The sequence below is a fragment of the Rhamphochromis longiceps genome, linkage group LG11 (genome assembly GCF_057381845.1).
Source record: "Rhamphochromis longiceps isolate RC_006_pf linkage group LG11, R_longiceps_female_GT1.1, whole genome shotgun sequence".
NCBI lineage: Eukaryota > Metazoa > Chordata > Actinopteri > Cichliformes > Cichlidae > Rhamphochromis > Rhamphochromis longiceps.
Window position 1 is genome coordinate 31,237,881 of NC_140567.1, and position 11,027 is coordinate 31,248,907.

Below are 11,027 nucleotides of genomic sequence, written 5' to 3' on the forward strand. Positions count from 1 at the left end.
CTGTTCTGTTTCTCTCCAGCGTAGGTTGCGTATGAACACCCACATCCCTGATGGTGTTTAGAAAATTGTTTGATCTCGGGGGAATTGTTATAATCTTTTCATTTGGCAGTGACGATGTGCTGAAACTGAACTGCGGTAGATTTCTCTGTAGATGTGACTAAAGCAGCAAAATCATTAAGGAAAAGCACATTTAGGTTTTGTTTGTTTTTATAGATTTTTCCATTTTTAATTTTAGAAAACTGTAACCTCTTCTGTCTCTCATTTTAAGGACAGTTATTTACATTTATATTTCTTTCTTTCAGTGAATTACATCACTGCTGACCAGGCTCAGCCACAGCTCAAGGACACTTCAGCACTATATGCGGCTGATTAATGTACTTTTCCATTTATCACTAGACGATCCTGCCAGCCAGCGATATGCAACCAAAACTGATCAAAAGCATGCACAAGACATGTTTCATTGTTTTCATTGTAAACCTTTATTACTATTTCAACAGTTTTCCATACAAAGGCACGTGTGGTGAACACTCATTCACAAAGATGAGATTGCATAATACAAACATTGTTGCTTATATAAACAGTATGCTATTCAAAGCTAAATAGATATATTTGATCTACATTTAAGGAAAAGGGAGATTTAGTGCAACTGATTTAATTATTTTAGACCACAATTCATGGTTTTCAAGCCTCTGGACTGATTTCAGAAGAGTGACTTTTTTTTGCTAGAGATTAAAAACATAATTTCAAGCTTATCCAGGCAGATAAGTAATTGTCTTGAGCACTGGGATGTGCATGATTATCAAAAGAATACATTTTCTAAATTAGGCCAAGATAGTCTCCCTTGAATCAATTGCAAAAGCGCTGCATAGACATAGATTGTCTAAAGTAATATTTAAAAGATTTGCATAGATTATCAATCGTAATAAAAAATTTGCCACTTCCCGAAAATTAATATAGAATGAATTAGGCCCTGATAGTACTTGCCTTATTGCATTTGGGTGCATGTGTGTGTGCGGGCGTGTGTGTCGCTGTGTGTTAATGTCAAGAACAGGAAATTAAGGCAGTGTTTGAAGCCAATGTATTTGTCATGTCTCACCCAAAGATGTATCATTACACTAAAGCAGGTAACTATTATGTGCCAAACTGCTGTGCCTCAACGACTGCTATAGGGAGCAGCTTTTAATAGTGTGGCATGTTCTGTATACACGCAGAGCTACTTCCTGCTGATCAAACACACTCCAACCATCAGGAATATTAAATGCTTGAGTCCACATTTACTCAGACTCTGGCTCATGGCTGCACAGTCGAAAGCTGCAAATATGAGATTCAATCCATCCACTGATGAAAATGCTGTATCCTGTCATCTGTCACACACTCACACACACATCCTGACTGTAATTTCTGTTTCACTATATTAATAACTGGAACGTCAGCACCTCATAAACCATTTCTCTTGATGATGTCTGAAGGAATTTCTGTAAACTGATGGCTCAAAACATAATCCAAAATAAATATGAAAAGGTTTTTTTCCCCTAAACAATAAAGAAAGGAAAAAAAGAGAACAGTTGCATAGAGTATAAAGACGACAGCTCACTCCTTCGCCATTGTGTCAGCTGACACACGGAGCTGTCCAATCGCAGTGCAGTATTATTCACTGCTGCCGTGGGTCTCACATTCACATGTCTTTTGAGTCCTAGCAACTATAACAAAAGAGAAAATGAGCAAAATATGGGCTACAAATCATCAAATACAACCTACATTAAGTGGAGCCTATGACAGCTGAGGACAGATTATATTCCTTCATGTCTAAACAATATTTTTTTACAATCAAATATAGGATAATAATTACAAAATTCAGTGCCACATCTACAAATAAAAGAATTAAGAGTCACAATTATCAAGCAGTTCCTCCAGCCTTCGGGCTGCTTATTTTCCAACGAGTCCCACAGGTTTCCATGATTGGAGTCCATGATGTTTGCTCAGTTAAAACACCAAAAGTCATTCACAAGCAGTCCAGGCTGAGTGTTGGTTCGAGCGATGCATCAAGGAGACATACACAGCGTTCCACAGTTATGGCAGGAATCACTGCCGGCTCGCATGCAGACAGCATCGCCATCCTCCGTGTTTACTCCAGCTAAAAGGCAGCGAATGAAGGAGGAGTCCCACCGTCCTCCTTTTGTGTGCTCTGTCCATTCTGGATCCCCCTGCACCAATCACATTTATCTAAAAAAAAAAGAAAAAAAAAAGAATGAGTCAAAACACACCTTGAGGCCAATCATGTGAATGTCAAAACAATTATTTGAGACAATGGACTGTGAAGTCCAATTTATGTATCAAAAGAAGGCTTGTTCTCAGTGCTCTTTAAACATGAAAAAAATACTTATTAGGTTTTTCTTCCTTGTGTGTCCTAAATCTGGCCGAGTTAAGTACAGCTTCGTGTACCAGCCAAGGGGATTGAGACTGAAGTTGAAAGGCCTTAACAGGAGCCTGGTACGCTACAAGCTGCTAATACAAAGAGGAAGCATGTGACACACCCTAAGCTAGGCTAAGTTGGACTTCAGAAGACCATCAAACCCCCTTTTCTGTTACATTTTCGAGCAGCTCAGACAAGCAACTTAAAATATTATAGCAGGTCACCAAGTTCAGAATTAGCCAATAATGCGTCCATCTAGCTTAGATCTAGCTTAAATCAACAACCACTGCGCTAATTACCATTGTCTGAGCTATTAACAAGCATCACGTTAGCCTTGGCATTTAGCATTACGGTGTGAGGGTGCTCTCTGCCAGTGAGGAAAGAGTGGGGGCTGCAGGGAGTGGCTAACAGTAGAGGTTGGCGACATAAAAGGCAGTTTCGGGTATTGGTGTCGCTTTGAGTTATTGGCATCATGGTCTTGTTTTGTTGAGAGGACTACAGTGAATAAGCTTGTTAATGGTAAATTTACAGCCCCAGCATGTGGCCTAATAAAACCAGGGGATAGAGAGGATGATGAGAATGATTGCCATTGCCATTTTGTGTGTGTGTGTTCAGGAGGGTGTGTGCGATGGCGATGAGGAGGGGGGTGTAGTTAGAGAAAAGGGAGAGAGAAAAGTGGAAGGCGCCGGTAATTAAGAGTCTAAAAGAGTGTGAGAGAGGCGCACACTGCTCAAAGCAAACTTTGAGCCTGGATTCCTCACTTTTTATTTATGCATGAACCCCCCTCCTCCAACTTCACTCTCTCCCCCCCGCTCTTTACTTGTCTCCCCTTGCTGAATGAATAGCTATCGCAGTGCTACAGTGTCCCACACTGTCTAGCAACACCCTCCTGCATCCTCCAACCTTTTTTCAACAGCACCCCCCTCCAGTATGGTCCTGAATAGGGAGCCGAATTGAGCAAACAGTCAGGCTGTCAGCTCAATAGGAGGTCTGGCCGTGAACTTGAAGTCCTTCCCAGGCCCCGAGCCTTACATTAGGGTAGGAGGGGTGGAGATGGTTGGGGAGACAAGAGACGGTGGGGTGGGGGGATTGGTGGAGATGGGGGTTTGCAGCCAGACTTTTGGGGGCCCCCTACGTGCCAGTGTTGGGGGGACCCCTGCCACCGAGGTTCCCAAGCCTGGTGCTCTTGCAGGAGCAATGGGGGCAGGGTGCCCCAGCTGTCTGCTAACCCTCCCCTCCCCCTGTAGCACTCAGTCTGGGCAGGAGGGGTGCTGACGGTGGGGTTTGTGCAGGCGGGACAGTGTCTGCTCCCCTGCCAAAGCTCCTCTAGACCCTCACACACACTCGCACAAAGACGCACACATGAATACACCGATCCAGACACAAGCCGTGCCCACCCCCTCTCCTCTATCAGCTCGCAGGCCTCCCAGGCTTCTCATCATCTCATTAGCCAACGCCAGCCACTCCACTGTCTACTGTTTGCATTGTTTTGGGCTCTGCATAATTTACACAGTAAATTGAGAATGGCCTCGGCCCCCTTTGCTCAATCTACCACCTGTTTATAGAGGCCTGGCAGTGATTAGTGCACTTTGCGTTTGACACAGTTACCACAAGACTTCTCAGGAAAGCCAAGCGACTCCTTCGCTTAAGGCGGCATCGTCAAATATTCAAATTAATTAAGCTTAGTTTGACCTAATTGGGGAACTGGAATCATTAACAGTGTATTCTGTCTAAATACAGAAAATTAGTGATTTAATTTAAAGAACACACATATATATATATATATATATATATATATATATATATAATTGAACATTTTTGGCCAAATTATTTAAAAGAAAACAAAATTTGATGTTAAGATGTTTCCTGTCTTTGCCAAGTCTCCTTTGCTGTTTTTACCTTGACTTGGGGGTTGTGGCAGTTTCTGTTAGCCCCAGGCATCCTACTATAAGTTACCATTAGCACAGTCTCTCTGACCCACACGCCACAGACACAAACAAAGGGAGGTTTCTGTGTTAAGATGACAAAAGTAAGCATTGTTTACCAGCCATCTTACTTAATCAAGCCCAGCTAACGCTAATTGGTGTTTTGGTTTAAGCGGTTTTCAACGTTGGGAGCTCCCCGGTTGAAGAAATGCCGCACCACAACGAGCTCATGCAAGGAGAACAATACTCAACTTGTCTGAGCACCGACTGCCCTCCAATACTCACCACTCACTTAAAGAGAGACTTTTCAGTACTAAATCTGCCTATCATGCTCTTACAACTTCACCATCTTGTCTTTATTTTTTCTCTCTGCCTCTTTCTGCCTCTCTCCTGCTTTGTTTTGGGCTTTTTATGTGCTGCAGTGTCCCTGTAAAAGACTATGAATCATAACTTCCACTCAACCGATGTTGCCCACCTTGACATTTCTTTTGACCTCATTTAAAGAGCTGAAGGGAGATTTTTAGAATTATTTTAAAAAGCCATACCTCTGTCACAGATTACTGTCAAAATCATTAAATATTATATCACAGTTTTTTAGGTTCAGTGACTAAAATTTTCTTACTAAGCTGCTCAACTTATGGAGTAATCAGCTGTGCTTGTCTGTCGTCCAGAAGGCACGGATTGCATCGTAGCTCCAAAATGGCAGGCGCCGCCATGTCGGGGCAGGCATGTGAGGATGGCATCAGAATTCCCAAACGGGAAAGAAAAACTTGCGCTTCGAGGACAGATGCCCACTGAACGCCTCCTGAGAGAGGCATTGAGAGCGGAGTGATTTAATGTGTACGCACATACAAAACACGCTCCACCCACATCAACCCTCCCCTCCTTCCCATCAGCGCATCTCATGAGTCGTGCAATTAACAAACGTATCAGAGGCAATTAAAACGGAGGGTACATCACGCCGGAGAAGGCGCGAGGGCACGGAGAGATGGAGATATTGCGATATGATGGAGAGTCAGGGAGGTGCCAATAGAAAAATGAAGCATGGCGGGCGCAGTGGGTTTGGTGTGTTACCTGCGCTGACTGGTCTTCCCACTTCCATTTCATGCCAGCGTTGCTCTAAGATGGTGGCGCGGGCTGCGTTTCGCTGTACAGGAAAAAGGGGCAGTCTGCTGAGGATGGAGTGGATGAGGAAGGGAAGAGGAGGAGGGAAGAGGCAATGCAGTGGAGGGTGAGGAGAGAGGGAGGGCAGAATCAACAACAACCCCTCCTCCTTCTCTGTTTTTCAGTCTTCTTTTGCCAGCTTTCCTTCAGTAATGTGGTAGCCTGCACAGAAAACATAGATGGAGAAATCAGAGGGTAAAATTGAACATTTAAACTATGTAGCTTATCCACAAAAGCACACATGTACAGTTCACAAAAATATACAAACACACGAATGCACGCGCGCGCACACACACACACCTTTTCATGTCTGTTCTCATGGTACAGTCTGCCCCTGAGCATGCAAATGACTTTCATTATGTAAATGCATGCAAATCAGATCCAACCATCTGAGAATCAAGGGTGGGAAAGAAAAAAAAACTAGACACAGAGATTGAATAAAAGAAAGAAAGAGAAAAAGCGACAAGAGAAAAATCCTTTTGAGTGGCAGGAGGCGGTAAGTTAGGTAAACGCTCTGCTGAAAACAACGCCAGACCAATTGGGCAAACACGATTACCTTCTTTTATTGTGTCTATGACCTAATTTTTTCATTCAATTTACTGCATTCTTGTTTTTTACAGAATGCAATTTTTTTTTTCCAGGTTTTTGATGTTAAAGGCTTTTCCTGCATAAACAATATATCACCTAAAATTCAAGAACAGTTAATGTTTTAAATCCACCATTCCACCGCATACTTTGCATCTGACACCTGCAGTTAAGCATGGAAATAATGGAAATAATGTAGCATTTCAGCATCGATAGAATTATAAACAGTAGTTGAGTACTTTACATGCTCACCAGTTGAGCTAACTTGGATTTCATGTAGCAAATCTACTTTTCCTTAAGCCTTTAAGGCTGACTTAAAGTCTACACTCTAAATTTAAATAGTGTCTCTGCAGCATTTCTCTATGTTTCTATGTGCATCCGTGCAAAATAATAAGCACGACTAGCTTAAAGCAAGCCATTAGGTGGCTAAATGTCATTAACACTAACACAGAACAACCACTGTGGATTTCAGATGAAAGGGGGAATTGTTAATTGTTTAAATCAGCGTCTGTCTCTGCCACAATCCTTCCCTCAATTACCCACACCTGCACATGCAAACCTGGGAGTCTAAAACAAAAGTAGCACAGTGCAGCCAGCTTGCTAAGTTCAATATTCCCAAGCAGGTGGACTCTGTATCTTGCATAGTTCTTGAACCCTATTCAAAGTAATCAACAAAGAAAGCTGACTGATCGGTGAACGGACCATGCTGTCTGATTTTACTAATACTCTGAGCCAAGCAGAAAGGATCCTCCATTAGCCAGAGAGGAGGGAGCCAGCTTTTGTCTCTGGGTGTCAGTAGGGGAAGGCCACGTCTGAAATTGGAATAAGGTGGTAAAACCAGGGGTGACTTGGAGTGTGAGAGAGTTGGGGTGGGTAAGCAGGGAGGGGAAGGACTACAGGGGTGGGGTATTGCTGAATGGTGGCAAACCTCTCCTAATTGGCACTTGACATTTTTTTGCCATTGGCACTAGAGTGGGCCAGCTTTCAAGCCCTCTCTGGGTCCTTGTTGGAAAAGTGCCTTATGCAAATATGGCGAATGGGCTCTATTGTGAAGCCTCTGATATTAACAGCTCACGCAACAATGAAATTGTGTGCTTACTCTGGACTCGTAGGTGTGTGAGAGAGAGCTAGACAATGGGAGCGGGAGCAGCTTCAGTCTGAACAGACCCTCCATCGGATGCTTTGCCAAGTCATTTCACCAGAATGGGCTTTTCTGAGGACCGAGGCTCTCAGTAAAAGCTTTATTAATGACTGAAACAAACAAATGCATGCACTGTTTTGCTCTGGCTCTGAGAGTGTCTCTATTTGTACTGATGCTGAATGGCTTGATTTATTATGGTTGAAAATACTGAAGGTATGTACAGAAAAGGCTTCATTCTCTTTAAATGATAGTTCCCCTCCTAAAACATCAATGTCTCAGTTCTAAATGTGAAAATGTATTCATGCTTCTGTGCAGTGCCGCACTCCCTCTGATACTTCTTTCTTCTCCGTGTGCCCGCATTGTTTACCCTTAACTCGCTCCCTTGGGTGAGCACTGCTTGAGTTCTAAAGATATCTGCAGAATCCCTTCGGAGAAAACTTGGCATGGGAGAAATGTAGCAAAACTAAGCTTTGTTTTCAAATGCAGTGAAAATGATAAGAGGCCTGTGCTGGACAGCTCAACTAAAACTTCTAAGTCAACAAGGTCTGAGGCGCTCTTGTCTTCTGACAACGCAACACAAACGTAATTTTTACATCCATGCAACTAAAAACCAACAAGGAGACAAACAGAGCAAGTGGGTAAGACAACGACAGTCACCCCCCGTGTGGTCCGAGCTCAGTCAAAGTACACCTGTTACTGCTAAGTTGCCAAACTTAATCTCCTTTGTCTGAGGAGGCCCATTGACTTTTGCAACTGCCCAAGATACATTCATTTCTATGCGTGCATAAGGGGGTGGAGGGAATGCCAGTGTTGTAGAAAATAACAGGGTCTGTCCTTACACTCTGGCCCAACAGTGAAGCCATTTTCCAAGCCCTGTTGGTGTGTTCCGTCAAGAGAAAGAGAGGCAGAGAAAAGGGGCCAAGAATCACTGGGTTATTCAGAAAGCTGTCTGGCTGCTCGGACCCGGCAGGCCTGAAAGGGAGGCAAAGGGGTGCATTGTCCCTCAGTGACAAGTGGACTAGCTCTATTGACTGTAAAGTCTACTTATGGGGGGGCAAGTAGGACCCGACCACAATGGCTGTTTTTCTATTTGACACTTGGAGTCTAAATCTGCTTGCCCAGTGCATGAAAGCTAAGACAAACCCACCACCCTCCTCCTTCTCTTTCCTCTCCCTGGCTGCTTTCCTTTACATGCTTTCTCCTCGCGCCCTCTTTCTATTTCCAACACTGCCATGGGACAGAGAAAAAGAGAGAGCAAAGGCCCTAAGGTGTTTTTGAGGAACTCTCCTATCTTTATGCTGTTTTCAGGCAAGCATAAGCTAATACAGTTTCTGCACTAAGTTCCCTAGTGTGAAGTGTTAGTGATATAACTGTGCCACACACCGAGCCAGAACAAAGCATTTGTACCATGACATGCGTCTCCCAGGGCACTGCTTAGGGTATAAACACAATCTGTCCAAGACTTCAGTTCCCATTTAGACCCAACAGTGTAACTGACACAAAAAAGATGCAAAGGGAGAAAACTATTCTCCACAATGCACAAAATGTTTCTGCCTTACACCTGTTATATGCTAATTTCATAAATACAAACCACACCTGTGTAGATATACAGGAGTCTGGATATTGGGCACGCACAATCATTAATCTATCAGTTGCATTATGTGATAAAAAGCCCTACATACAACGCTGTAAAACTAAAGAAATAAAGGGGAAAAGGACATGTAGGGACGTAGCAACACAACAGAGAGAGAACCAGGTACTACTTTGCCATCCAAGAAGGTGACATCTCTGGCTGTCACTTCCTGTCAGGGCCCTCGTTCCTCTCTCTTACTAGCAGAGCCCAAAGCTCAAGTGTCACACTCAGCACCTGCAATGCAGCAGGCAGGCACAACCGCAGGGCTCGAAGAGATTGACATTGCGAGGTAAGGTTGCCTCACAAGCTTTTAGTAATTTCACTTCAGTCCTGCACAACTGTTTAGAATTTGTACCCTGTCAAGCTAAATATATCCAAACCCGAGGGTGATGTTTTAGCTGCACCACAATGAGATAGCACGCCACACGTGGAATTCGCTATGTACCACCAGAGCTTTGAGACCTAGGATACAATTCTTAGTGGCCTTTCTCAGCAGGAGTAACCCTCCAGCTTTGATGGGCAGAACAGAAATCACACCTTCAATCAGCCATCAGAGGCCTTGAGGTTGAAGATCTGATTGACCAATTACTCCTCACCATGAGTCCAGGCAAAGAACCTAAAGGCTGAGATTGTTCTCCTTCGCTCACTCGTGGATCTTGTCACTAGGGGTACTTTCTGCTTGATTGCCCCTGGACCACTCCCCCTCTGAACCCAACACGTACACACAGCAGCATTCAGTGAGATCCCATCGGGCCTTTCCACATGGTAGCACCTCATGCAATGGAGGCTTTGCCACGGCCCATTCACAACCAAGCCAACTGTCACGTCAAATCAAACAACGGCCAGGACCCCAAATTAAACATCTTTTCATGCAAAAGGAAAAAGGGAGTAGGTGGAACGAAGAAGAAAAAAAATCAACAACAGCTAACTTAACAAAACTGGCCTCAAACAAATTCTTGTCTGTGCGCTTAGCTGCCAGTGGGGCGTTGGGAGACCAGATTAACTCGGAGGGACCATTCTTAACTCACACAATCCAATCCAAGTTGGAACATATGTATAATTCATAGCACCGTATGCAGCTCAAAGGCCCACATTCTTTTCATATTGCATGGTCTCTTAATGCCAAAAATGCAAGCAGTAAGACTGAATTACATGGAGACAAATAAATAGAGCGTTGTCCAAACTAGCCAGTAAACTGGCAAGTCCTTTAGTCACTTGGTGTTGGCTAATCAGAGACCAGTTACTTTGGTGAATCGGTGTGGGGTTGTTGTTTTTTTTTTAGCAAGCTTGTCACTCCTAACCATGTGATACTAAGTCTAAACCCATGCATGCAGCCCCACACAGAAGGATCATGGGGCTTATTAGATTAAAAGTGATCCTGTTGTACCAACCTTACTGTTATGGATCACTGCCACTGGCTACAGAGAGCTAAAGGAAATATGTGTGGCAATGTCCCATTTATTTGTACATGACTAACAACGGTACCCAGCATTACGAGCTGCGGATGGATCAAAAAAGGAGCCTCAGACTTGAGTTTAACAAAAGGCACACACATGTATTCACACACATTCCATCACCAACAGATAAGACACAAGAAAAACATGCAGCCTACCTTTTGTTGCATCGCATTCCCGTCTTCTTTAAAATGTAGTCCATTTTCTTCTCTCATGTTACAATTCTTCTGGCAAAGTTTGCATTTTCTTGTAGGGAGGCGCATTTGGGGTCTTGATGCCTTTTCAGGAGTGTAATGGGATTCTTGTTACTTTCGGTTATCTAGCTTTATGAAGAATGTACATCACTCATACAGCTAGATAACCAAAGATAACAACCAACCCCTAAGGCTACCCATCCTCTCAATCTGCAGGCGAAGTAACATGGGCCAAGTTCTGACCTATAAGCAGAGGAGAGGGTTGTTAATTAAAACCTATTATATCATTATATGTCTCCACTGCTTTTTATAAAATGATTTTAAGAATTACAAACTAACTTGAGACGGAGCTAAAAATCATGTCAAAAGTCTGATTTTAGGGAGAGAAAAATCAAAGAGCAGTTCATAGCATTTCTTTTGTGGCTTACGGCCTTTTTTCTTCGCTCATCCTACAGCAGCCCTTAAATGTCCTGACCCTTTATTTTATGATGTCATCATGTGGCTCCCTCTCTCCGCCT

General features: G+C 43.5%; 1 long non-coding RNA gene across 1 annotated transcript; it reads right to left on the reverse strand.

The window, feature by feature from the left end:
* Positions 1-455: 455 nt before the first annotated feature.
* LOC146659551 (uncharacterized) lies at positions 456-10,630 on the reverse strand. The gene is made up of 3 exons (XR_014913811.1): positions 10,474-10,630; positions 5,413-5,664; positions 456-2,223 (listed from the first exon to the last, which is right to left on the reverse strand). It is a non-coding gene; the product is annotated as an uncharacterized LOC146659551 (long non-coding RNA).
* Positions 10,631-11,027: the final 397 nt, after the last annotated feature.